Source organism: Falco punctatus (genome assembly GCF_963210335.1).
Source record: "Falco punctatus genome assembly, chromosome: 5".
Classification (NCBI taxonomy): Eukaryota; Metazoa; Chordata; class Aves; order Falconiformes; family Falconidae; genus Falco; species Falco punctatus.
Window position 1 is genome coordinate 67,624,030 of NC_137584.1, and position 23,328 is coordinate 67,647,357.

The following is a 23,328-nucleotide window of genomic DNA, read 5'->3' on the forward strand; positions in this document are numbered from 1 at the left end:
GTCTATTATGCATTAAAACTTCTGGTTTTGAGACAGGGGTGGTGACATTTCAAAATGTCACACTAAACCTGAGTAGTATCTTTTGAGAGAGAGGTAAAAATAACGTGAAGTTTCAAATGCTCAGAAGTAGATTTCAGAGTTCTGTACTTTCAAGTGACACTATCAAAATAGCTTGTGGAAGAAGAGTTTAAAATGTGAGATGTTTTCTTTCCTTCCTTTGCCTTTCATGTCTCTACGATTAAAGTGATTAAATTCTTTAACTGTGAAATGAAACACCAGTTTCTCTAAACAATAGATTAAAGAACACAGAAGAATACAAAACTTTCAAATGCAGCTATGCAAACAGGTACACAAAGAGGAGTTTTGTGTACTTCAGGTGTATAAAATAACTCGCAGTTATATGAAGTTTAAAGGTATGGGTTTCCACGTGGTTTTAATAGTATTTATGTGGATAAAAAACAGGGTAGAAAGGCAGGCACTCAAACACCAGGTTAGGGTTGGAGGTTGGAGGAGCTTGACTTTACTGCACTTGAAACTGCCAAAATTCATCAGATTTTAAAATAGCACTTTCCACTGAAGATGTTTAAGGCTTTAATCTTTGCATCATTTCACTAATATAGGTCAACAGATAAAATGAATACATTGTGGCGGCAAATGTGTGATCTAGTTATTAATACACATTATATTCTCATCTTAGCACTCACAGTAATTGTGAGTATTATGCGGTGGAAAGGGTAAAGCAGGTATGTGATACAGTTTGCATCTGCCATAATTTGGAGGATCACTTGCTAGACTTTGTCAGATGCATTTAGTAAGTTCACATGCACATCTTAAAAGTTGCTAGAATTTAGGTCCTCTTTCCAAGAAACCTGGGCTGTGGTGGGGGAAAGAAAAAATCAATAGCATTGTTCTCTAAACCTCTCCTTTCAATGGGTGCCTTACAGTGAGATGTATGTGGAGAGAGTGCACATGTGAAAGCTGGTGATGTCTAATTTCATAGATATGTATATAATTTCTCCTTGTGTATATTGAGATTTTGTTGCATAGGGTCAGTAGTGTCCCAGCTGCCATAAAAAAGAAAGTCTGTAATTATTTCAGCTAGACAGAGGCACTCACATTTTCATTGCTACGGAATTAAAGATCAGAATGGAAACTGTCTGAAACTTGCACCTTAGATGTTCTTCTAGCTATAATTAAAATAATCTGCACTTCAGAGGTTTGATTTCCATCAGTCATATGTACACACGCCCTCATTGGATTTTTTTCCAGAGTTCAAAATTAGCGAAATAAGCTTGCCTTTTTCATTTTAAAGTCTGTCCCAGTCTGTACAGGGCAGAGGGAGGCAGAGGTCAGGCCACGGTGGTGGGCCTCGAGGCCTGAGGTGCCAGCATGACCCAGGAAGTTATACGGCTTGTTAGCTATTTCCACGGCAGCAATTTTACCATACGAGTTCTGTCCCTTACTTGCAAACTCTTCTTTAATTTGCAGCTTCACTTTTTTTTTTAACTAATCCTTGACCTCAGCTGACTGGAGATGAGGTTGAACCTGCCCGTTGCTCTCCAGTGCCTGTCCCTCCCTTGCAGGCTTGCTATCAGTAATGTGCAGTGACTGTGACTGAAACCCTGATTTCTGGAGCACTCTGTGACCCTTCTTGCTCAGCTTCTCCCTCAACATCTGAGGCATGAGTTTGTTTCTGCTGGCTGTTACCACAAACTGGGTAGCCCTGTAGGAAAACAAGTGAGAGAAAGGTGCAGAGGAGGGTATGGGGAAATGAGAATAATGAAAAAACAGTGAAGGTGGGGCTCAAGAGAAAAATACTTCATGGGGAGTGAAATGACAGAGCAGGATTCTTGATCTCACCCAGGTTTCTTGTTCACTCATCATGTTACAGCTCCCACCGTGTGCTTTCCTTTGCGTCCTTTCCATGAATGTGGTGGTGTGTTGGCTTCCATCTGCAAAGCGAAATGTCTGGCACCTTTGTTGTCACCGTCTGCCATAGCTGCCTTCTCAGAGCGAACAGTACACTTCAGAGGGTGTATTTCACTTTGTTGTTTTAGCATGTTGCTTAAGAAGGCCTTTATTTATAAAAATTGTTTCAGAGCTGCTTCCTTTGCAGCCAGTCCTAGGCCTGGGCCTCCAGCTGAGGCATCAAGAGGTCCCGCACAAAATGGCAGCACGGTTTGCACGGGCACTTCATGTTGCTGTTTTAATATATTGTGTCATGGAAAACTGCATCATCAGCATTGCTTTTTTATTCAGGGAATGAACGATGGAGTTGCTCGAGAACCTTTCTGTCATGAAAATTACTGTTTCATGGTTCTAAAGGTTTTACTTTATACTGTTATGAATGTTTCATACAGAACAGCAGAACACATTTTCAATGTGTGTGATAAATACCAAACCCAGTTTTGGTCACAAGCCTTTTCAGTTTCGTTTTCCAGTCAGAATAAGATTCCATTATATTGGGTTTAGCTGTAGAAAAATATGTCAATATTCATAATCAGGCTGTATAGGCAGTACAAAGAGGGCGTGTCATTTTTAATCATCGGCATTTCTGAACTTTACATCTTGACACCTTTCGATAGGAAGACACATAAAGGACTTCTGCCTTGCTGCTGAGGTGTGGTTTTGCTGAACCACCCAGGCAGTTTCTCTGCAGTTTGGGGGATCTGCTCCCTTACGCAAACTGTCCAGTTTTGGTTTGTTGTATGTGAATTTATACTTGACAGCTGTTGAGGAATTCACTAGAACAATAGCCATAATGGCAATTAAAAAAAAAAAAAAAAAAGAAAAAAGCTTAGTTTATTGCTCAAATGTCCTTCACTAAGAAATCATGTCAGATTTTAGCAAAATTCATGATGCCCTACTTCTGGTTGTACATTCAGTTATTTCAGTGGTAAGAGGGTGCAATCCTAATGGGTCAGCTTACAATTTCCTTGAAATATATTCTGTATTTGTAATTAACATGCAGATAAGAAGAACTATTTGGTCTTTATCTCTTACTGAAACTTGAATGCATTCAAGGGTTCTGCTGCAATTGGCTTCCTTGGGGAGGTGCAGGAGGACTTATATCCCCTCTGACCTCCATAAATCATGTTGGGTTCAGTGTCTTTCGGGGACATGGGGGAAAACCTTTCAGTTCTCTGAAGCCTACCTACTTACACTTTTCCCTCCCTTCTTCCCCAGACTGGGTGCTGCCATTTTCCATAACGCATCCCTTCTGGGTTTTTTGTTGCATGGTTTGAACAATGAAGTGGATGAACTATAGCTACTGGACATAACAATTAATTCTGCAGCTATCGTTTCAGGGGGCTCTGAAATTTTGGTATTTCCAGATTGAGCCATACCTCTAAAAGAGACTTGGTCTGGGGTAACCATGCAAGCTTCCATCAAGATAACGCAAGGTGTAAATTAAATTCTCTTTTAAAGTTGGCATTCAAGTAATTAGAAGTATCCACAAAGGCTGATACTTACCTTTGTTCACATTTATTTTGCTGTTTCTGTGTAATCAGCTTTCTATATACCTTCAAAAAGCAAACCTAATTGAGATTGTGTGATGGCATATGGAAGAAGCCTATTGCACAACTCCCCTCCCCCTGCCCACACCCAAGTCAGGCATTGCTTGTGTCACTGCAGGCAATTAACAGTGCTTCAAAACCACATGCAGCTCCTATTCCAAAATGCCATTTGATGGTATCAGAAGACTTGAGAGTTTAAGAAAAAAAAAAGTTTTTATTTTTTAAAGGGAGTTTAGTCTTTATCATTGGAAGGTGCTGAAATAATCAAAGGCATTGAGTATGCAGCATCTTTGCTGCAAGTTATTGACTGGATAGGATAAAAATGCAGTCTTCATCTTTAATGTAATATATACTTGGAATGTTCTGTAACATATTTAGGTGTTCTGCTTTGATCCTAATGTGTTGTGAAGTGCTACACTGAAATGAATGTGGATACCATCAATGTAGGAGAAGATCCTTAACATTTTAGCATATGGGCATGTGCTGCAGTTGCCACATTCATAAACAAGGGTGTGAGCTTTTCAGAGCTGCCCCAAGATAGGGAACTTTTACCTTCTGTTGCCCCAGAGTAAACAGGTTGCTTGTGTCTCTGAGAACAGCAGGGTGCTTTCTCTGGCATTGGCTGGGGAGGAGAATGTGGCGATGAATAATTACTGTAAATTTGCCGGATGCTCTGTAACCACATACGCATCTTGACCTGACAGTAATGAGTCTGAGTGCTCATTTTTACCTGCAGGATTTCTTTTGAATTATTTTGTTATTTATATCTAACAGAGTTTTCAGGGATTTGACGCAACCTTAGAAAAGGGATCATTTTATTGACTGGCACTGGTGTAAATTACTTGAAACAAATTAGCGTCTGGGTTTTTTATTTCATTTCACTGTGCAATGGAGATATGATTAAGTGTGAATGGTGTGGCTGGAAATTTATTGAGAATTATTTGAGTTTATTTTGCAATGGCAAATAGGATCACAGGGAACAAGAGAGAATGCTCCTGCCTGTGCTGTCTTTCTGCTGAGTGTTTTGGTGGGTCACTATCTGCCTGAAGCGCTGAAGTATCCCTCTGCCATTCATACCATGTAGTAAGGGTGTTGTACTGGTGGAAAGATCTTCCCCGGAATAAGGGCTGACCTAAGCCTGAGTCTGTTCTTCTGAATTCTGTCATGAATATACTCCCTGAGGACAGTCGTGTTGTTGCTTGCTCAGCATAGTCTGCAGCTTTATCTGGACTCATTGCCTTGGAGAGATAAAGCATGCTATTTAGTCTAAAAAAATTCTACTTCAACAAACAAAGAACACCTTACAATTTTTTAAAACTAGAGGCAGAAGCCAAGAGCTAAGAGGAGCCGGCAGCAACTCCCATAATGTACCAGAAAGAGAGGACGTCAGATGCTGCACTTCTCATTACTCCGCAAGCCTCTCGATGCAACAGAAGTGAAAGTTATCTCAATGAGTTGTCCAGTGCTCCGACAGGGAAGGTAAATAGAGATCTTACTTCTGCTTATGTTAATGTCAGTACCTTCCACTTTGCAAGCAGAGTTTCTCAGCTTGTGCTGCAAAATCTGCTACCCTTCCTCTGCAGACGTGTAGAAATGCAGCTTCCAAGAGAAGTTACTTCAGTTTTACTGGGGGAACGAATTGGTAGAATTTGGGGAATAAAAGATGATGTTTAGAGGGCTACTTACGGCAGAAGGTCCTTCTCAAAGCTGAGTTTAATCCTGCTGTGCAGCAGGCATTGGTCGGAACTGCGGTTCTGCTGATCCGTTGAGCAAGGGTGTCAGAAACATCTATTGTGCTTTGCAGTGCAAAGTTTAGAGGGTATGTGATACTGAATTCACGAGATGGCACGGTTTAATTAATGATGCACAGCCTCTATGGTTTCTTTATGGGATGACTTTCATGGCATGGTACTCCATTAACATGAGAAGTATTGTTTTAATTATGTCAGCGGATGTTCTTCTGAAACTGCTTGGTGGGTAATTTTAATGGACGGGGTATGGAAATCATTGCACCGGCAGGTACAATATCTGTTCATCTTATTTGCTTACAAATGTTCCAAGCAATCACGTATGACACTTTCCTGCAAATGAGGTAATTCCCGCTTGGCACTTAGGCCTCTAAAGAAGAAAACTTATATTGTGACATTAAAGGCAGACACTTTGTTTTAATCACTTGCCAAAACAGCTGAAAACAATTATTAATTAATAGGAAACATTGACTTTTAACTTTGCAAGCTCTCCAAAGAAGTGTCTGTGACAACTTGCATCTGGATTTATGGATTATTTGGATACAGTGAAACTGGGCATCGCACTGCAAAGGTTGACTGCTTTAAATTCATTTTAAGTGTACACATAGCGCTCTTAAAATTAATATGTTTATAAACCTAAATTGGTTCAGTTGAATGCCTTTTGTTCTCTCTCTGGCTTCATTTGAAGCAACAACAAAAAGCTGTGCTTGTTTGTGTGTTTAACCAGAATGTTAAATGCAATTAATCTACCAAAAGCACACAAATATTTTTTGAATAATAGAGGCACCCCTTTCACAGTGTCTTTGGTATTTAGCACTATGGTTTGGAGAGTAGAAGGCAACTTTTTCACATCTCATAAATAAAACTTTTAAAATCTTTTGCTTGGCATGTTTAATTTGAACCAATGCAGTGCAGCACCCTCAGATTTTCTTGACTGTTTTGATAGGGCTGAAGTTAGTATATATGGTTAGGGGGAGGTGGCATTCTGGACCTTGCTTTCCCTTCTGGAAAATATTGTGTCTGGTAAATCCAGCTCCAATAAATAAGAAGCTGGGGGAGATGAATATTGCAGTCTGAGACAGAGCTCCTCTTTGATCTGGCTTGGAGGGTGATTACGTGGGGATTCATCATGCAGAACTACTGGTTTTGCCTCTTTTGTCAAACAAAATAATAGAATTCCTTGGACTGTCAGAAACAGAATATCCAAAATATGTCAGCAAGATCAGACCACACTAGTTAGTTTGCTATCTTAATTGAGAATCTTGAGACATCCCAATTATTTTAACAATGGGAGAGTGGCTGCCTAGCCTGTCTGCTTCTAGCCAGTCCACTTCTCGGTTATTGAGAAATTCATGGGGAATACTGTGACATGTTTAGTAACTGCAGATTTTTCATCAGTTAAAATCTTTTTTTTCTAGCAAACGTGAGAGCTTTGCTTTTATGTGTTTGCCACTGAGATTCTTCTCTTAAAAAAAAAAAGTGTGATCTCATCTTTTATTTAAAATTCTGCTAGTCCTGCTAAACCAGCAGCTCGCTCTTTGCCAGGTAACTCAATCTGAGCTTGTCTTCTGTGCATGGGACTGAGTCTTGACTGCTAAGGATTGGCTGGTCACACTGTTTAGCTTCGGTGACTGACAGTTTGGGTGCATCCAGAGCCTATGCCTGGATATAAAGAGTCAGGTACCAGACTTCATCTGTGCTGTTTGTAGGAAGGTCATCTGCTTCCCTCTTTAGCATGCTTACTTTTCAGTGATTGAGAATCTGCTCAGTTGTCCTCATACTTTTGACCAAGGTCCAACATTCACAGCTATTCACCGACCTATGGAAGACAGAGACAGTGTATGTAGTCCTAAATTTATGGTTAAGAGGAAGACTGTTACACTGTTCAAAGGTTAAGTTGTGCCTTCAGATGATAACGCTTTCTTTTCCTGGGGTGTTTTATGCAAGTTGATCATAAAATATTGATGTTGTCCTTGTTTTACCAAATAGGGCTTAAATGGCTACAGAAATGATGCCTACAGCTCGTTTCCCTTTCCCTTCTCCTCCCCACCCAGTACTGTGCGCCTGTTGGAAAGGGGGATGGGGGGTGCAGGGTGCAGACATGTGGATGCAGCAGCTTAAAAGTCAGATACACAGGAATGAGGAGCAGTGCTGGTGCACTGATGGAGTGACATCTCTGCTTGTGTTGATAATGACCAGTAATCTCAATATTAGCGACCAGCTAAATATCTGGGAATTTTATGGGCTGAATTATGGCAACTGCACTACTTAAACGGATGTTTGTACCTGTTGAAGTCCTACACATTTACCCTGAAATTAGTTTTTATTATGAATGGTGGCTGTTTGCAGAAAGAAGTTCGTAATCTCAAAGTAGTTATCTTTCTGCAGGAAGTTAATTGGATCATTACTTTTCCTCCAAAGAAGGGGAAAAATTGACTAGTCAAATGCAGAATGAAAGGCAAACAGAAGTCATTTCTGCAGTGGCTCAGCATTTTATGTACTTCTGTTCTCTACCACCAGCTGCTTGATTGGCTGCTCAGTCTGGAGGCCAGTACCAAATATCTGCCCTACCAGGCATAGCAGAACAGTGAACTGCACTTGTGACATCTCCAGAACATTGTGGCCATTCACAAAAGAAAGCAGTAGGTTGCTTCTGGTTGCTCACTGGTGTATTAGATTTCTACTAGCAGAACAATTTTCAGGTTTCTGGGTTGTGTGTGGCAGATGGAAATAATTGCTTTCAGTATGCTCTGGGTATTGCTATCTGAACAAGAAAAAGGCATCATGGCTTCCCTCTCCTGCCACCCAGAGTTTAGGATATGCCTAGTTGTATTGCAGTGAGGATCTGGGTTGATTCCTGGGTTTCATTTTGGTGTTTTTCATTATTTCCACAGAAGCAGTTGAGAGAGAAATGCAAATGCCAAATGTCAACTTTTCCAGGGCAGATGTGAATCTGATCTGCAATGGCACTTGTTGAGAATGAATTCAGAGTACTTTTGCTTGTAATGATTGGTTTTTGCATGGGCCATGATGACCTGGGGCTTGTCTGAACCAGTGAGGTTCCTTTACATCAGCACTGGTTTGTGCCTTTTGAGCAGTGTCCTTTCCAAAGGCTGTGCCTCAGTGCCTAATCCCAGGCACAACCCCCATGTAGCAGAAAACTTCCCCAGCTCTGGAGTTTCCTAGAGACATTCTGGGATTGCAGCACCTGCTGATGCTTGTGCATGTAAGGAATTGTTTGGATTTGATCTGTTCCTCTCCAACTCTTTGGATCTGCCAGCTGTGTGAAAATAATGGCATGTGAAAATTCAAAAATTAAAAAATAAAACATGAGGCAATGGTTATATATGCCAACTTCAGAAGACAACTGCCGACTGTGCTGCCCTCTTTTTGACCGCTGTTTTCTGCTACTTGGTAGAATGAAATCTGTGTTAACCTATGCTTACAGGAAATAAGAACCAGCAGGCATCTAGGTAGAGAAATCCAGCATCAAACAAGGGATCTGTTAATTTTCTGCGGTTGTCCAGAAGGTAGAATGTATTGTGCTACTGCAGAGGACTTCCTGCAGCATACCTTTAAATTGGCAGGCTGTTTCTTTTCATTTGGCCATCTTAAGCTTAAGATACAAAAGTGAGCACTGAGTCTCCTTCGTGGCTTTCACCTGTATTTGTGGAGCATTTTGCCTGTGAAAGCTGGAGATTTTGGTGTCCTTGTAAACAATATTGCAAACCCTAATTAAAGAGCAGGGAAATGCTTCCCTGTTCACACAGGTGGAACTCAACAGATGCTGAATTTTGCAGTTGTTCTTTGTCTCACAGCATAAAAGCCACAGTATGAACATTGAGGAGAGGCCTTTTTCCCATTGAAACCCTCAATAAATTTTACCAGCAAAGCTGATGTCCCTGTCCTGAAGAGAACATTGGTTAGAGGCAGGGACTTGCAGCAATGAATGAGCAAGTTTGGTCTAATTGGTCTTTTTCCTTCCCGAAGATCAGCAGAATACTATTGCTGTGCTATGTTGGTGAAATCTTCAGTTGCTATGAATCAGAGCTAAAAGAAGAATCAATACTTGTTCTTTTTAGAAAAGAAGGGAAGGCTGTTTTGAAGAAAATCAGCAGAAGCTGCTGATGTGGAAAATTTTCACACCATGCCAAGACAACCTTTTCATCAATTTTTTTCCTTTAAGGTGTCACTTTGCAAGATTCTTGCCTATTGCATGCTGATGATGATGTTTTACTGCTAAAGCTGGAAGGACTGAGGCTGATGAAAATTTTCTGTGTGAAAACCTGTGGAAGTTGACTTCAAACAGAGAGGTGTCTGAAAATATGAACATGGCAGAGAGATGCCACAGGAATATTTCAGCAATCAGGAATATGAACTGTTGTGAGCATTTTCCCTCTCAGATTTGCATAGATGGAGATACATTGATTCAAAACGGAAGGATTTTGACAAACAGATGTTAGCTTCAGCCATAGTTGAATGAAGAGAAAAAAAGGTAGGTCACATTCAAAACAACAGAAACTAACAGATTAATTGTATGCTGCAAATAGTCCTACTTCAGTCAGCAAAGATGGAAAAGTCCTTTGTTAAATGTTACTAGTACACATGAAACTGCGGTCTTCAAGCCAATGCCAGCTGTTTCTGAAATCACGACAGCAAATACTGCAAACTGCGCTGCAACTTCTTTTCCTGAAATCATGTGGTTTAGCTTACAGGTGAAACTTAACTGGTCAAATGAAAAGGCTTGGATTTGATAAATGAGTTGGTGTGAGTTTTGTGAACTTTTGTTGCTATTCTGCCTTTTCAGTCAAGAAATACTAAAAACTTTGGACAAGATGAGTTAGTGAAAGTAATGCAACAGCTTAGATAATGTAACTTTCCTGTTGGCTGAAGGATGTCTCAACAACAATTATACCTGATCAGTAATAAGAGTAGGCTAAAATTATAGCCTGACAGTCCTTAGGAGGGGACTTGGAGGATGTGCGTAATGTATTTCCCTCCTACCAAAACTTGTTGGACTAGCAACCTGACTACAGGAAAATCACTGTAATATAGCTTTTGTTGTCAGTATCGGCAGTGGAATCTAGGACATAAATATATTGTTTTATATGTATCTCAGCCCAGATCTAACACAGGAGTAAGTGAACAGGGGAAAGTTTGAACTTTGCTGCTTCTCCATTTCTTAAACTGGAACAGCTCAGGTTTGGTCCTGCTGGAAAGCAGACATGCACTTAAAAACACTAGCTTTATTTCATCCCAAATATCCTATTGAATGCAGAGATGAGCCCATGTTTTATCTGGTCTGATGCAGGGATGCTCTGGCAGACAGCAGGGCTGCTTTCAAGTTTCCTTGGAGGAGGCACATGAGGAAACTCATGGTTCAAGGGTTTAGGCTAGGCACAGGAATGCAGCACCCATTGCACCCAGCCCCCGTCTGGGATGAAAGCAGTAATCGCTGCTCTCCAGGCTGTCCCCATGCCTCACGTCTGACACAAACATTCCCGTTTCCTCCAACGCAGTCCCTGGGAAATACCTGACGCAGCTCGTAAGCTTGCTTTGTGATGTGTCTGGGGCACAATCTGTTTTTTATGGTCAGTGGAGGCTACAAACAAGGAGTACCTTGGGTCTTGGGTTTATATTTTGGAAGAGTAGGATAGCCAAGCCTTGTACTGGATGCATTTGGTTCCAGCTCCTGTGAGCTAAGGAAGCACTCATTTTGCCAAATAAATTGGCATAAGAAGACTCAGGCCATCCCCAAGAGTGTCACTGGCCACTTTGGTGGCCCTTTTTGCCCCACTTGTAAGAAACCAAGGAATTGCTGTAAACTGAAGAGCCAAATGTTTGAGTTTGTGCCAGCATGCACCTATTAACAGGGCTCTGTTAAGGTCTTTGACCTCCAAACACAGATAAGCTGCTCTTGCAGGTTAGGAGATTTGAAACCACTGGGCTGAAATCCAGCATGTTAGAACCCAAGCTTCTTTATCTTTTCCTTGGTTAATAGGTGCTTGAACTATTTGGCAGGGAGCCAATGAGGGCTGCTAGGCCTGTGATGGAGCAAGGAGTTATGTTAAAAGACCCAGTTTCTAATTAATCCAGGACCTTTGTAACTCTCTAAGTGGCTTGTCCAGAGTCACGCCGGTGCAGGGTCACCCTTGTCTTAGGAGTGCGAGACAGGGTAGATGAGGCCTCCAGTTCTTCTATACACTGAACTTCAGTACAGGTCATTAGTACTTTGAAATTATCCCTTAAAAATTGCTGGGAAATTATCTGTGTGATTATATCTTGAGGGGCAGAAGCCAGAGCAGAGATAACTGGCTGATGTTTCTCTCTTGGGCTGGAGTTCAGCATTGCCCCATTGTCTCTGCTGAGGCTCTTTTCTGAATAACATAGAACTTTGCATGGAGCTGTTCTTGGTGTAGCTTGTGTTTAGAGGAGATGAGAATGAGGGAGAACTCTTAACCAAATTTAGCCTAATGTTTTTTCTTCTTTCTGCATTTCTGATGGATATGGGGAAATTGCTTTGCTGTGCCTTGGCTTTACTATGCTATGTTGATTGTTTTTGATATGGTCTTGGTTCATGGCAAGTATATTTCCAAGGTAATCTATACCCTCTGGCACTGAAGGACATCACATGTGAAAATACTATGACCTGGTAATTTTAATATATGACAGAGCTTTTCGGTGTAGTAGTATCACAGTGAATACCCCTTTTTAGCAACTGCAACAGAGTTTGCTAGCAAAAGGCCTGATTAACATGATACTTGCATGACCAACTGATCAAGAGATTTAAAGCCATGATTAGCAGCACTGTGCTGGCAGTGCAGATTCCTCTGCTGCTGGCTGCAACTGAAATGGTGATCATCTGCAATAAACGGTGGTCAGTGCAGACCCTTGATATGCCTGCTCATTGCTTTAGTGATTCACCCTTACAGGGGATTTCAGGTCCCTCAGACTTTACTTGCTCAAGGAGAATTTGTTTTTAAAAAGTCAACAGGCCAGTAACAGGCCTCTCACAGGAAGCTTATGTTGTTCATTAATATAGTCTTTGTAAATATAATGTGTTTGTTAATATGGTATAAGCTGAGTTGAGATAAAAGATTTAAGAAACAGAACTCAGGTTTGCCTGGATCCTATGTGGTGTATGTTTAATGAATTTTCACTTAATCATCCATTAATATGTATGATTAAAATAAACATGGCAATTGAACAGCACAGTACTAAATACTGTTCTGAAAGAAAACCACATTGGGTGAACTAAAACACTGCATTTCTTACTAATCTACACAGTGCATTTCATTTAAAAGGAGAATTTATAGTATTTGAAATATCCTACCACATACTGAAACTTTTAGTGTAAACTGCCACTTTCTGACTATCACATATTGAAATACTTGTGGTGCATAGTGAAATTTATGTTACATAGTGTAAAATATATAGTGAAACCAAACTGATGTATAATGAGACACACATGTGCTTGTAATGACTTACCAGTTCCACTATTTTCTAACTAACACTATTTTCACGAACAACTTTTTCTGGGTCAGAGGAAGAGAATGGTGAAGACCAGGACTGATATTACAATAGAAAGTGTAGACCCAATCTTGCACAAAAACTCCATCGAGCTGAATTATCCTTTGTCCTTTCCTGAGATAAATTCTAAATGCAAAGTCTGCTAATGGTTACAACATGTCTCTCTTTCTCTGCCAAAGCTTCATTACAAACATCAACATCAGCCCAGCCAGGAAAATACCACCAGCCACAAGTGGAGAGGCTGAGCTGAGTACCCAATTCTCAGCAGTTTTTACTGGTACAGGGATTCCACGTGAGAGACCCTCGTGCGCATGTGGAGCCCTGCAGGAGCACCCAAGCACAGGTTGGGTCATTCGGGCCCGTTCAGGTCTCACAGGAGGGGGGGCATGTACCGGGCACCTTGGACCTGACCTCCTTTGCCCACCAGCACTCCGGACCTCCTGAGCAGGCGCTCAGGGTGGATCGGCACCGGTGGTGGCTGTGACCTGCAAACTTTCCTTCTCTGCTGCTTAGACCTGTTTTTTTTCTTACTTAAGCCAGGTCCTGACTATGCAGCCAAGCATCCCTGCTGGGCAGGGCGGGCAGGCTGGCCACTGGGTGTGCCCTGCTGTTGGTGGAGGAGGGCTGTGGAAGCCGGTCTGGCAGCTGCTGGCCTCCTGGCGACCTGGGGTGCTCCTCTGTGGTACTGTCATTTGCAATTTGCACTGGCTTTTCAACCTCAGCAATGGTTTGGGCCGAGGATGTTGTCTCCTGGGCTGGCTGGCTTGGGAAGTGGTTTTGTCTCTGTCCTGGTGGACTGTGGTCTTGCAGGTCCTGCCCAGCACAAGGCTGCAGGACTTCTGCAGCCCTGCCCGCTCCTCCCCAGAGCTATCTGCCAGACTTGGACCACAAAGGGCTGTCTCCAAGAACTGGCTAAAAAATAAACTGAGATGCCAATGCTGCTCAACCAAAAGAGGGGGAAATAAACCACAAGTGTCATATCTCCTTGACCAGTCCTAATGCAGGCTCCATCAGAGGGGTTTCTTTTATGGGTTATCTTTTACCTGGTTTTGCACCAGTGCTAGTGTGACCAAAGCATTTAACACTCGGAAAGTGTTAACAGCAATGAAGTCCCCTCTTTGTGATCTGCCTCAATAGCACCCAAGTCAATGCGTGTTTGTCTCATCATAGCTATTGGGCTACTGGCCTTTTGCTAAACCAAAACAATCTAGGCCATACTGAAATTGAAAGAAGACCTTCCTGCTTCATGACTGTTGTGCAATCGATGCTCATCAAGGATGGTTGAAGGCACAAGACAAAACACACCCTGCATTTGAGGGTAAGGTATATTAACCTTTCCACTTGGAATGCCTAATTGCTCAAATATTGCCAACATTGTTCAAACTGCCAGATATGTTAGGGAACAGGCAGAACTGGAGGGACAACTCTATATAAGGGGTATGACAAATTTATTAGGTAAATTGTATGGGAGTGCTTAACCCTTCTCTGTTCTGTTTTTTGAGAGGACAACTGCCAAGTAGAGTTGGTCGTGACTAATTCATGTGAGGAAATAGCACAGAGAAGTTAAACAGCAACAACCAGTTTAATTTCACTTGTTACCAATAAGGCCTAACTTGAGTTTCAAAAGGAGATGAAAGGTAAATTTGCCATTTGCTCTCTATGTTTTAAAAGCTGCAAGAGAGCTTGAAAAGGTATGTGCTCTGCATTATTAATGCCACCTCTGTCGTTAGAGCAGGCGAGGAGACAAACACAAAAAAATTCCTGTGTGTACCAGGACAAAAGGTCTCCAAAGCATTGAGTTTGTCTTTTGTTTTTGTTCTTCCCCATTCCTGGCTTTTTAAAATCATTCTAGAGAGGTACATTAGTTATCCCTGAAGCCCAGCAGTGTATATACAGGCTCCTACACGTGTCAGTACCAAATCTGACCAAGATAATATAGCAATCATAAAGAAGAAATCGTTTTGAAGGAGAAGAAAGCAGGAAACTTATCTTAAGTATCTGAGCATCAACTCTAGCAAACAACATATTAGACATTAATATTTCACAGGTGGTACAATCACCTGCTACCTCTATTTTGATCTGTCGTCTTATCTCCCCTTAATCAAAGGGCGCAACAATGGTGACAGTGAGTGAATGAGGTACTCCGTATTTAGATGACATTGTAGAAGATGATCTATCAACAGGGAAACAGAAATGTTTCATAATGCTACAAGGAAAATTCACACAGTAATCCCAGAATAATAGATTTTTAATCCATGATTGTTTCCTGTATGGTACCAACTACTAAGTGTCATCCACTCCTTTGAAGCCATCTGCAACTTGATTGACATAGACCATTTCTTTTGTAAGATGGCTGGTCCAGACTGAAACATTTACCGATTCCTTCATCTCTGTGGCTAGATTGTTCTTTTACTAAAACAGAATAGAGCAAAACCACTGCATCTTTTCAAAGGCAGTATATAGAACTATTACGTCTTTGAGCTAACTTCAGTAAGCCAAACACATGGCTGAGCTTTCATAAGATCAGGCTTAAACAGTTCTCTTCGTTTAAAATGCTTCTGTGTAAACCAATGATTTATACATCCACTATGTGAGTTGTATTATGAAGACCGTCCAAAATCAGGCTGCCAAACTGGATCTGCCCTCTGCTGAGCTAGGTGGTCCCTGTGAGGAAGGTGTGGGCAAATTAGCGGTTTAGCAATTTTCTCAGCATCCATAGGAAAGCTAGTGGTGATCACTTGCCAGTAAAGGGGACACTTTGCTAGCGTGGGTCCAGTTTTCTTCTCTGGCTGCCTGTATCCAGTAATGGAGATGCCAGTGTACTAATAAGAGGACCGGTTCCACATCACTAGATTTTCAGCTCCAGGGAGAAGTATTAGCAAAGAAAGATGTGTCAAAATAAGGAAAACACTAAAAAAGGAAGTAATTTGGCAGTATCATCCCAGCAAAACACAAGGTAAGCTTTGGCAGGGTGGCAGCAGATGAGCCGCAAAGCATTGTCAGTGTTATAGTTTGTTAAGTCATGGGTGAAATTTCATGCCTCAGAGTAAAGTCAGAAATGAGAAGCTCTAGGCCTTTCAACATGGGAAAGCTGAATCTATCAAAATAGTTTCACTTTGCATCTACGGACTATGAAAAGATGTTCTTCCCTTTTTTTTCTCTTTTCCTTCTCTTAGTGTTTCATCTCACCCTTGCCCTTTGTTGCGCAGGTCCCTTTGCTTAGGAGGCACTGGGTTTTCCAAGGAAAAGGTGGTGTTTCACTACTTCCATCCACCAGGAAGTCTCCCTCTGGAGAGACTGGAGAAGCCGGTGGCCACCTTCCGCTGTGGCTAGCTAGCAGGGAGCTGGGAGCCCTGGGGGTGCTCACCAAGGAGGCAAGAGGATGGGACTGAGCACAGGAAAGGGAAGAATGAGAAAGGTAAAAGGGACGGCGAGAAAGGGCATGGGGCTCACCACACACCCGTGCTAGTCTACATAAAGGGTGACAGGCTGTTCCTGGCAGCAGTGCCGCAGCCAGCAGAGCTGGTAGCTTGTTTCATGGAAAACACCAATCCTGCTGCGCCGTACTGACATACTGCAGGCCAGCCACAGAAAGGGACACATCTCTCTGGCCTGTGCGCTTTTCAAAACCCAGGAGCTTGTCCAGGCAGCCTGTGGGAACAGCTCAGGCACTCAGGGTTTGAGAAAAGCCAGAACTGAGGCTGAGTCAGGCCCCTATGGATGTGTGTAATGACATGGTCTTTACGGGATGCGTGTTACCTTACCCTATGGCCCTTGGCTTTGGAAACTGAAGGAGGCTCTAATCTGTAAACCCTACACCTTGGTGGTGGTCTTTGTTGAAAGGAGTGGGGTAGGTGGAGGGTCCATCTTGGCCAGGGAGCTGGGTACTACCTGGGGGAAACACGTTTCCAAGGAGTTGTTCATAGCACGGAGCATGTCACTTAATCCAAGTTTTCACAGGCTGTGAAGTACGGTACTCTGTGGTTTTAGGTGCTTGATTTGAAGGCGTTGAGGATTCCCAGTGACCCCTGAAATTAGGATGAGCTATGCTACAGTCAAGTCACACTTCACTTGGGATAAACTGCCCTGAAAAGTCTGTGCACCCAAAGAGAATATTTGACTTGCAACTCCTGTATTTTGTTTCATTTTCTGCCTGCATAGGGATACCACCTTCCTCTTCTGCGTGGATGTTGAGTGATACAGGTGAAGCCTTCAGTCATCCTCCTGATGAACCCACCAAAAGCAATGAGATGCAACTGGCCCCAACTGGAGAGCAGGGCAGGAGCACAAAGGCCAGAGTCATGTGGCCAGAAATGGAGGTGGGAGAGGTGGGAGGAGAAGGAAGGCATCCCTGCCTGTTCCCACGCAGGGTGAGCATCTCCCGCCTTGTGGGCTGAGTGAAATAGAAGTCCCGCAGGAAAACCAGTGTGTGAACCTGTGAGCAAGGGCTGCTCTTGAAGCTTATGTGTGGACAAGCTTAATTAATTCTGGCATTTCATAACTTCTTGGTGCTTGACATTGCAACCTTGCTTGCACTGTGTTAATGCAGGGAGAGAGGTGTGCGTATGCGAGTGAGTGAAAGTAGCATGAGCTTTTTGATTAGAACAAGGTTTCCATCAGATACAGACACATGTCCAGCCTGATACCTGTTTGTTTTCAAGCAATGTGAAGTGAAGGCCCACTCAGTTTCAGCACACTTCTGGGCGCCCGGGCTTTTAATAGTGTGTAATATTTCTGGCAACAGATGAGAGCTAATATATTGTGTTTAAATCTGGGATGAGTTGTTGACCAGCTGTGGTCTATGTGCAGAGATATCAAATGCTTTTCTTCGAATAATGTCAGTTCCAGCCTGCAGCCCACATGTGGATCCGAGGCAGGACCGAAGACCAGCAAAAATAATCCATTTAATCTCATGAAGCCATGTCTCTCTTGCAGAGCGTTTGGTGCAGTTGTCCTCTAGCAATTTAAACATTTCAGAAAGTTCTGGGTGAGCTGGCTCCTTTTTCAGTGTTGCACATCAGTCGATGCTGGTGGGAGGTTTCTGCTCTTCTGTCTGCACCAGAGAGGTCAATTAGTTAAGCAGAGGCACAAATTATTTGCATGCAGCTGAGGTGGTGAGTGTGTTATCTTAACAGTAGAAAAGGAAATGGTTCTCTATAGATTATTAGTTACTGAAAAAGCAATGGCACATCTTTTGTTGCCACCACACCACTGGTCTGACTGTTGAGTAGATACGGATCAATATCCCCCCTTCCTCCTCACCCCCCTCGCTTTTCACATTTTCACTTACGCTGAGGTGAAGAGGTTTCACTTTAATTTATGTCATTCTTGTATTGCCAAATGGCATGCCAGAGCAACCGAACCGGGTGTGATCTGACTCTCTGTTGTGTGCTCTCACATGCTATCCCCTCGTGGGAAAATGCTAAGAGAAAATGGAAATTTAAGCTCTGCACCTAGACGCTGTGGGGTTTTTTTGGTTTTTAATAGTGCTTCGTTTGTAAGCTCCTTGGGGCAGAGAGAGTTTTTGTTGTTGCGTTTAGGGTAGTCGTAGCCCTTCTAAGGGAGGACTTCTAAATATTGCAGATCATGAGCAACTTGTTCTGTCTATGAACAACAAAAATATGTGCTATTACGTATCTGAGGATCTCAAAAGAAGGTACAAATATTAGTCTTACACCACAACTTGCACAAGTCTTGTACCTATTCTACAGATGAATCGGGTGTTGTATGGGACGGTCAACTGGATTGTTCCAGACCTCGCTACCAGTCAGTGGAGATACCAAAACCAGGACCAAGTCATCTTGACTCCTGGGTTCCTGTCCTTGCTGCAAAACTTATCTCTGGCCTTGAAGTACTGAAATTTCTAGGTAAAACGAAGTCTGTCTTTAAATCTCCATTGTTAGATAAGCTTAAACTTGGGTATATTCCCCTGTGTAGATGCACATCACTGCCGTAGTGTTTAGATTGATCTAAACAATTACATAGGAAATTAATTTAAAAATAGTAATAAAAAAAGAAATGCATTAGGAATGGCATCAACAGGTATTCCCAGACTTAAATACCCCAAATCTGGGGGGGAATGAGAACTTGTAGCTGAACTCTGTGGCTAGGTCCATCCATCCCTGAATGTGTTTTTGACGTCAGACTCACATGGAGTTGTGTTCTCTTGTGGCTAATGGGCACAGAAGGAGTTAGCAGGCAGGAGGCCAGCAGCAAAGGACTGAGATTTAGGGTGGTCGTGTCTAACAAGGCTCTTAGAGTGTTTTGCAGGGGTGTGTTCTGCTTCAGGAGAATGGGTTTGAAGGTCAGGGAGGGCCCTTGTTTTCTGGACTCCTTAATTTGGACAAGTAACTGTGCTTTTGAACAAAATTGGAGAGCACTGTGCCTCCAGTATGGTCTGCACCCTTTGGTCATCAGCCTGCTTCTCTGTTGGGTGCTCGCTAGCAGAATAAGGATAATCCTGCCCTAGAGAGCAGAAGGGCCCATGCCATGTTGCCTCTTCCCTGGAGGAGCCTGGACCACTTGTAGTACCTGCAGCCACTGTTCCACCTTGTCTCCTGGGCTCCTTTTTGAGCTCAAGCAGGACAAGTGACTGTGCAGCAAACACCGCAGTCATTCCTCAATGTTGTATCTGGGGGTGGGGTGGCGTGGGGGGATTAAAAACCTCAAGCAGATCCGAGGGAGGGAGGAAATCTGAATGTTGCTCTTAGCTGCTATGTAGGTCATAATTTCATCTGAGAAACATTCAGGTATTTTACGAACAAGGCTCCCAGTGAACAGCAGCCCACAGCACCCAAGGAGGGTGAGTAGAACTTGTGTCCCAAGGAAAGTGTGCTGAATTCCTCCCAAATGGCTCCAAATTCAGGGGGCACTTTTCTTCAGATTTCAGCAGCGACTGCTGAGGCTGCTGTGAGGTGTCTCTGCAGGGAGCAGGCTTTTCTCAGGGTGATGGAACACCAGGGCTTCTGCTGTGGGGCCGGTGGCCACACAGGGACCCCCAGGCAGGGGAGGCACAGGGATCAGGGGACACAGCCCATCTGGGGACAGCAGGACAGGCAGCACAGACATTGGTGTGTAGTCCAAAAGACAGATGTTTTTAGCAAACAGGTGTAAAGATAGCAACACTCATTTGGAAATCAGAGGCATGGCTGGGCACAGGGGTTACTGTTGAGACCACGAGTCTTTGCAGCCAAACTAGATCTGCTTCGCGAGGGCCATGGAAGTACCTGCCCTGCCATTTCCTTGCTGCCATGGGCACAATTTCAGTCAGTGGCTAGTGGCCAGGCTTGCTCAGGGCCAGCCCAGGGAGGAATGGGGGCAGGCAAGCACCTCCTGCGACTGTCCGGTTTGCAGCGTCCAGGCCAGGCCCTCAGTGCTGGGGCATTGGTGCAAAGAGCTAGAGGAGGCGGTGCAGGGGTCTAGGGCAATGGAGATGTAGGAAAGGAGCCCCAGCTCCAGGGTCCTGGCTCCGCTCCCCAGGGTCCCAGCTGAGGCCTCTCAGGGTGGTGCTGCTGATGTGGCTCTCAAAGCAGCTTATTGCTCCGCTGATTGGGGTATGAGTATTTTGGGAGATTGGGATGCTCTGGTGATAAAAAGCCATCTGGTCGTCACCTCACTCGCTTTCCTGTGCTTAAAGCATATTTTCTCAGTTTGCAGTGTCAGGGGGCTGGGCGCACTGTGAGGCTGTTTGGATTCTGCGTTGATAAGGCGAGTGCAAACTGTCCCCACAGCTCTCGAGAGCAGAATCAAACTGAAACTTACCACTCAGAGTAGAGAGCACATAACACCCACAGCTACAGACATGCACAAATTGCTGCAATATAGGTTAGAAAAGGAGCCCTGTTCTGCAGCCTCTGGTCTCATTAAAAACACGCACACGCGCGCGCACACACACACAAAATCTTCTCTGAATGACTATAGGCGCCAGCCTGTGTCCCCTCCTGAACACCCAACTAACTTGTGACAGCTTATTAAAAAGGCTAATCTTCACTTTTCATGTATTCTTGCTCCCTTTCACACCTGGTTGCAGTTTCTACAATATTTTTAACTTTTGGTTTTTTCATGACCAGTTGCAAGTAAAGTGAGGCCTCTCAGGGCTGCCACCCAGCCTGGTTAACTGGGTCCCCACCTGGCAACTCGGCCCCAGCGCAACCAGAAGAAACCAAACCTTCCCTGCTTACTGAAACATCTCTGCACGGGGCTTCAAGGCTGACAAGAAGAGCAGACCTTGCCTGTGAAGATGCACAGGACCAGGACCTGTCCTTTAAAAAAAACAAGGTCATTTGAATACACAAGGTAAACTTAAGGACAAGGGAAAGCAAATGTCCCCTGTGGTTCACAGAGGGACAGTTCTCACACAGAAAGTTTTGCCATAGGAGAGCTGTGGGGAAGCTGGGAACCGAGACTGTAATATCTAAACCATCCCATACAGACTGCTGCTTGCCGCACTCTTCTTCATGCCCAAAAGCTACTCTCTGCGTTGCTCATTTGCGTTAGGATTTACCGTGTAAAACTCAACCGGCAAAGGCAGGCGTGTTGGGGTCTCCCGAACCCTAAGCCTGGTATGATGTGGTGGTGCCTGCCCTCAGCCGGGGCGAGCCGGAAAAGAGGTTTTCAGCCTTTGATTTTGCTGTGCATGGTTTCAATATTGCAGGGATCACTTCTCTTTGGGGCAGGAATGCTGTAAGGAATCTCACTCGGTCCTTGGATAAGGAAATGATCAAGGACTTGCCTATTCACAATTAATGGAAAAAAAGAGCTGAAAGCCTTTATTAATCATTGCACAATAAGGAAGTCATACTGGTTTGGCTCCTTTCAGTAGGGCTATTTGGTCACACCTACCTAAGTGGTTTGGCATCCCAACCATCTCCTGCTCGTGCAGCTGGGGAAGGAGGAGGGAAGGGCCACTGCACCTGTGTGCCACCAAGGTGCCTGGCCACTGGCTCATGGGGCAGGGTGAGCTCTGAGTGCCCATCTCCCTTTCCTGGAGGGCTGGGCATCTGTTTTTAGAGATCTGTGCCCAATACACACACCAGTGCCACCCATCCCTGTGCTCTGGGTTTCTGCTCGCAGGTTTCTGCCCCAAGCCCTGGCATCAAAAAGGAGCAGAACTTTGTGCATGCGCTGCACCAGTTTCTCCCCTGCCAGCTGCAGGGGGTCTCTTCCAGGGAGGGTCTTGTCCTAGGGATGTGTGCCACCTGCCCAGTGACTGCAGCTCCTTGCCCCACTACTGTGTATCTGCTTGGGGCCCTGGCTTACCTCTTGTGGCAGCCAGGCTGTTTAACCCCCAGCTCCAGAAAGCAGTTTGGGCCCAGATGTGATGGCTGGCAGGTGCCTCTGAAGTGCCAGGAGACAGATGTTCAGGCACTGGGTTTTGGCTGGTGCACAGGACTGCATCGCCCTGCCCTAGGAGAGCATGCCGGGGAGAATTTTATAGCTAGTGGTAAGACAACATCAGCACGGGTTGAGACAGCATGTCAGGAGCCTGGGTTACATCTCAGTTGCCTTTCCTAGGTGAGTTTGCACAGCCTGAAGTTTGCAGAGCTGAAAGGCCCGAAGCAGCTGAGCCCGTGTTGGCTGGAGGTGGAAAGCATCAGATCTTCCCCGTGCCACGTTTTCCTGCGCAGAGTGCCGTTCAACTTGTGCCAAGCTGCAAGCTGTCACGGTGGAGGTAAGGAGGCTTGGTTTTGAAGCAGAAGGCAAGTTCTGCTTGTGTGCATCTCGAAGCAATTGACATCTGACCCCTCTAGCACAGGACAAGAATACAGCTTTGCAGCCACAGTAGGCACCAAGGCCGCAGGGGCTTGGCGAGGATTAGCGGCTCCTCTCCCCTTCAGCCACTGCTGTGAATTGCTGGGAAATTTTCCCCAACCTGTTTTAAAAATGAGCAAAAACATGTCACCAGCATGTTGGGAACTCTCAAGCCTTCTGCTGTTGACTGCAGTTAGTGCAAATGCGACCTTGATGGGTGTGTGAACGTGCTGTTTGCCAGCACTTCCACGTACTGCTCATGAGAATGGGAATGGCAGCAGCCGCGCTGGCTGCAGGATAGTCCTTTTTCAGCATCTGATGAAAAATTAAATAGCCATGTTTTTGGGAAGTGTTGCATCTTGGACAAAAAGTCACGCTTTCCGGCTCTTCAGGCAGGACTGGTTAGTGCTGAAGTTGCCAAAATTTCCGTCAGTGCCCCCCACATCCCAGCCCGGGCAGTTGCCTTCTCCCTGACCCGGTGCACAGGAGGGCGACCTCCATCTCCGTGCCAGGGCAGCAACCCTTGGTGCTGTCGGTGAGTTTTTCTTAGGCCACCGTGACAGCCCGTATTTTGCAGATACCTGCCTCATGACGGGCACATTCCTAGGCCACACCGCATCCACTCAGTCCTGGCTCATGCAGTAATTAGCCAAGTGTTTCCTGGCTGCCTTTAATTACAGCCACAACTATTTCCCTCACTGTAACATAATGCCTCTGAACGACAGCAAAGGTTTTGGGCTCCATCCCACACGGAGCGCGGGACGCATGTTGGGACGCAGCCG

At 44.3% G+C, this 23,328-nt stretch overlaps 1 long non-coding RNA gene across 1 annotated transcript in view; it reads left to right on the plus strand.

Moving 5' to 3' along the window:
* Positions 1–23,328, plus strand: part of LOC308064811 — a 25,633-nt gene continuing 2,305 nt past the window's right edge. The window contains exons 1-3 of the long non-coding RNA XR_013928533.1: positions 1–9,761; positions 16,006–17,166; positions 22,310–22,466. This is a non-coding gene — a long non-coding RNA (uncharacterized lncRNA). The remainder of the gene's footprint in view (positions 9,762–16,005; positions 17,167–22,309; positions 22,467–23,328) is intronic.